This window comes from Aplidium turbinatum, chromosome 4, assembly GCF_918807975.1.
Source record: "Aplidium turbinatum chromosome 4, kaAplTurb1.1, whole genome shotgun sequence".
In the NCBI taxonomy this organism is placed as follows: Eukaryota; Metazoa; Chordata; class Ascidiacea; order Aplousobranchia; family Polyclinidae; genus Aplidium; species Aplidium turbinatum.
Genome location: NC_137475.1, coordinates 12,301,836 through 12,307,488, shown reverse-complemented (window position 1 = coordinate 12,307,488; position 5,653 = coordinate 12,301,836).

Below are 5,653 nucleotides of genomic sequence, written 5' to 3'. Positions count from 1 at the left end.
ATCGATTATGCATTTAAACATATATCCAGTGCTTGACTGTAATAAGCGACCGTTAAGCAGACGTCCAAAACGAACTAACTTTCTTTTTCAAGTTTCAGAAATAAAAATGGCTTCTTACAAGAGAGGAGCGCATCTCTCATAACGAAGAAACAAACACTGCGCTCTCACTAAATCTAACGTCACATTCCAGAACTGTGGAAAAGAGGACCAATCACGTGCTACTACGAGCTGTCTCCCCAGTGACGCACAAAACACATTATTATTTGGGTTCCATGGAGGGGAGTACCGCGACATAGCTCCCCCTCTAAGTGGGTACGAAGTTATGCGAACACACGACAAGAATACAAAACGAAATGACAAAAATATTGGTAGTTCTGGGTGAATCGGCTGATGGTCGTTGTTACGGCATGAAGCAGGCGGAGAAGAATGATCGTTGTTCTTCTAGCATGACGGTCATTCCGAGTAGCAATCCGGATGTGATAAAAATCCCGCGGAACGGCCGCAGTATCGCGTGAGCGATCGACATGCAGAGTATCCCTGCTCGCGATGACATAATGTCCGTAATTGTCCAATCAGTCCTTAGATTTCTTCTGATCTTTCAAAGTTGTGTCACCCAGTCTACAGCAGTGTTGGAGGTGAATATCTACGAAGTATATACAAGGCAGTAAGAGTCCTTCATAAGGAAGGTATCTAAAGTAAGTCAAAAATTTTGAATCACACTCATACTCAAAGATGTTCAAGACTCACCAGAGAAACGAAGGGACACGAACACAGAATCCCTAGACTCAAGGTAAGGTAAAAAAAAGGAACTGTGTACAGCAGAAAGGTACGGTAAAGGCAAGGGTTCATCACTTCCGGAAACGAGTAGGTAACCTGACTTCTCTGCCGGTACGTGTCACGTAGTGTGAAGCGGTCGATGAGACTGGGAGCTCGTCAGAAACCCTAGGATCATCCTGGGAACGAACGTACTGCATAGAAGAAGTCGAAGAAGTTAAGAACGTATCGTCTCGAAACGGCAGTGACGTTTCGGCATGACTTGAAAAATCCTCATCAGGGGAAGTGTCCATATAAGCAGGTTTTAATCTGTCAATGGTAACTGTATCAGTGCGACCAGCGATGTCAACGGTAAAGTACTTCTCACAACGATCGATTACACGGTAAGGCCCGTCGTAAGGTGGACGTAACGGTCCCTTCACTGCATCATGTCGTATAAAAACGTGTGAGCATGTGTCAAGGTCAGCGTCCATATAAACAGAGCGTTTGCCATGACGCGGGCGTATGTAAGGAAAATTGTTGACAAAATCACGTAACTGACGCACGTAGTGGGAATTGACAGGACCTACAACAGGGTCTGCAAAAAAATCACCTGGTAAACGAAGGGTGGTGCCAAGTGTGGCTTCAGCAGAAGAAAAACCAAGATCTTCCTTTATCACTGCACGAGTGCCCAGGAGTGCCAATCCGAGGTGGGAGAACCAGTTGTTTGGGTTGGATTGAGCTCTGATGGCAGTTTTGAGTGTGCGATGCACCCTTTCAACTAATCCGTTGCAAGCAGGGTGGTAACCAGTAGTTGTACGATGATCACACCCAAGGTATTGGCATAGCTCTTTCCACAGGAGAGAGGTGAATTGTCGACCACGGTCAGTGACCATGGTGACAGGGGCGCCAAAGCGTGATACCCAACCCCAGAGAAAGGTATCAGCACATGCACGTGCAGTAATGCTGGTCAACGGTAGGGCTTCGACCCAACGCGTGTGGCGGTCAATAACGGTGAGGAGATACGAATATCCGCTGGACTCAGGTAGTTCTCCAACGATATCAACATGGACATTCGCAAAACGTTTGTCAGGAGTAGGAAAATGAGTTAGAGGCGCCGAGACGTGCCGTTGAATTTTGGCGCGTTGACAAGAGACACATGTCTTAACCCAAGCTTTAATGTCAGCCTTCATGTCAGGCCAAACGTAGCGTTGAGCAATAAGGCGTTGTGTTGATTTGATTCCTCCGTGGTTGAGGTTGTGCAGTTTGTTAAAAACTGTTTGGCGATACGTCGTCGGCAACAGGACTCTAAAGCGTCCAGTTGAGGTATCCCCCTCGATGGAGATGCCGTGTTCAGGTAGGAGTCGTTTTTCCAACGTAAGAGAGGTAGGACTCATACGAAAGTCAGCTAAGGAGGTGTCATCGTGTTGAGCAATGGCCAGGTCACAAAAGTCGAAGTTGATACCATCTTCATAAATGGCATTGACTGCAGCGCGACTGAGACAGTCTGCGACCAAGTTTTCACTACCCTTTAAGTAGCGAACATCAGTGGAGAACTCACTGACGTAGGCCAAGTAACGTAACTGTCGTGCTGTGGCTTTCGCCATCGTTGCGCTGAAAGCTGCAGCTAGCGGACGGTGATCTGTAAAGATTGTGAAATCACGTGACTCAAGGAAGTAGGAGAAATGTCGGACGGCGAGGTACATGGCTGTAAGCTCCCTGTCAAAGACACTATACTTCTGTTGAGCTGTATTAAAGAAACGAGAAAAAAACATGAGCGGCTTGGCTTCGCCATCGATGAGTTGTTGAACAACAGCGCCAGCGGCAGTATCGGACGCGTCTGTGACTAGTTGGATGGGAGCACCATGAACGGGGTGAGAGAGTAACGTGACTTTCGCGAGGCTCTGTTTCGCAGTCTCAAAAGCATGCTTCATGATGTCAGTCCAGATCAGAGGTTTCTTTGACGACTTACCAGGCGGTAAGGAAGTGTACAGAGGTTGAAGGATTTCCGCACAGTGTGGTATGAACATGCGGTAGAAGTTGAGCATACCCAGGAAACATCGTAATTGTCTTACGGTGGTGGGTAGAGGAAAGTTCAGGATAGCTGAGACTTTGCCAGGAAGCGGCCGTATGCCGCTCGAGTCGAGCTGGTGTCCTAGGAACTTCAGTTCGGGTACCGCAAAGGAACATTTTTCCTTGTTGAGGATGAGACCGTAGTGGTCAAGACGTTTGAACACCTGAGATAGGTGGCGTTTGTGCTCCTCTAAGTCTCGAGAATGGACGAGGACGTCGTCAATGTAACAATAGACATAGGGAAGACCCCGCAGCACTTCATCCATGAAGCGCTGAAACGTCTGTGCGGCACCCGAGAGACCCATAGCTGTACGTTTGAAGTTGTAACTCCCCATTGGAGTCACAAGGGTCGTCTTGTGACGATCCTGTTTTGCTATGGGTATCTGGTGGTAGCTCTTCACGAGATCCAGGCTGGAGAAGATAGTGGATCCAGAGAGGTGGTCTACAAAGTCGTGAAGATAGGGTATGCGGTAGGAGTCTTTCGTGGTTTGTTTGTTGAGCAAGCGAAAATCACCCGTGATTCTGTACCGCCCATTTGGCTTGGGTACAAGGTGTACTGGTGTACCGTATGGAGAGTTCGCCGGTTCTATAATGTCCAAGTCAAGGAGCGTCTGCAGTTCCTTGCGGAGACCCTCCAGCTTTTCTGGAGATAGTCGTCGTGCCCGTTGGCACACAGGTGGACCATTGGTAGGAATATAGTGTTCCGTTGTGTGGCGAACTGGACGGTTGAAGTTCTCCAGCTCAAAAACAGAAGGAAACTCTTCCTCTAGGAAAGCTAGTTCAGCAGGAATCTGTGCTGTGCTCGCAGAAGGTGAACAGGCATCAGAATAGAGTTGAACTTCAGAAGCATCAGTAGGTGAAGTAGACAAATCCGTATCAGAAGCAAAGTCAGTACTCGATACACAGGGATCGGCTGGGGTCGTCTGTAGGAGACGGCCGTTAACAACGTCAGGTGTTAAACAAAAATGGCGTAAGAAATCCAGTCCAAGAATGGGAAAATCTACGTCTGCAACGCGGAACGTCCACTCAAATGTGCGGTCAAAACCAAGCGACAAAGTCAATGGTCTTTCGCCAAAAATGTTAACCGCAGTGTGATTAGCTGCGCGTAGACTGGATTGCGGTTCGGAAACGTCGGTATAACAACGCGGCAACAACGAAAAGGTCGATCCTGTATCAACACAAAAGTTAATGTCAGTAAGAGTGTCAAGAATCATGAAAAGAGCGGAATGTGTCATAGGTCCTGCGGAGCCGAGGCTGCCCACTCGTCCATCCCTCGGCGTTATTCGTTTTTTGGCTTGCCTCTTGGGACCCAAGAGCAAGGTTTTTTACAGCGATGTGCCTTATTACCATATGTGAGGTGGTAATAGCATAAAACACGCCTTGATTCATTGGACCTCGGTTTGGGTTTGAAGTCGGTGGAGTCCGTAATTTTCGGAGTAGAGGTACTCGGCTCCGAGCGCCTAAAATTCGCAGGCGAGCTCAGTGTAGACATCGAGGTTGTACATGAACGAGAGTCAGAAGAAGCAGTAATGGAGGTTTGGAGCTCCTCCAGGCGGTCCGCGAGTGAAGAAATGCGGTTCTCCAAGTGGAAGTTAATTTCTGGCTGTTTATTGGTATCTTGCGTGGGAGCAGAATTAGATGGCTCTCCCGCAGCAATGATGTCATCTGCTCGTTCGGCGAGCGTTTGAAGATCATCACCCTTACAGATGGTTAAAAGTTGTCGCACTCCAGGAGGAAGACGGTCAAGAAAAACTATGCGAAGGAGAGGAAAAAAATTCTCAGGAACACGACCGTTTATAGCAACTAACTGACGTAAACGCTTTAAGAGCTCGGTCGGCTTAAGGCCTCGATCTTTGTTACCATGTAAGAACTCGTGAAGTCTCTCCGTAGAAGACTTCATATTCTCGGCAGTGATCAAAGTTTTAAAATTTTCATACGGTAAATCACAATGTACACAATTATCCAAAATTTCTGTCATATCAGCCAATTGCTTAGGATCAAATTTTTGTACGATGCAATCGAACTTATCACGTGAGCTCATGTCAGGGTGCTGCATGAATGCAGATTCACACAATGATAACCATAATTGCACATTGCTATGAGTAAACACAGGTAATTTAAGTTTTTTTGATACTGGTACGTTTGCCGACAAGTTCATAATATTTTGTGCAGCAGTGTGAAAAGCCTCTGTGGCGTTATTATTTGCCTTAGTATTAATGCTACGCACTACGAAATACAGTAAGGTAGTTAAAAATGACGTCACAATAGCCAAAAGTGACACTACAATAACAATAAACTCCATGTTGGTTGAATTAGGCCAAGTTAAGTTACATAAAAAAATTGTTGCAACGTTCCAAATCCAATCACGTCGGGGTCACCAATGTCGCCTTTCCTCTTATGGATGAGTTGGGGTCACCAGCTTAGCCTTTTGCTAAGCATCACACGGTCTACGAAACAACTGTGATGGAAGTCGCTTCGGCGACGCGACCGTGTAACTGTATAACAATAACTGCGTAGCCTACTTATTACCGTATTCACTGTTCACTGCGTCCAGTAGTTTATTCCACGTTACTGTACATCCAAAGGTTGAGGGTTGTATCTCCAATATATAACCATTACTTTGATACAAGATCCGAAATAAATCGATTATGCATTTAAACATATATCCAGTGCTTGACTGTAATAAGCGACCGTTAAGCAGACGTCCAAAACGAACTAACTTTCTTTTTCAAGTTTCAGAAATAAAAATGGCTTCTTACAAGAGAGGAGCGCATCTCTCATAACGAAGAAACAAACACTGCGCTCTCACTAAATCTAACGTCACATT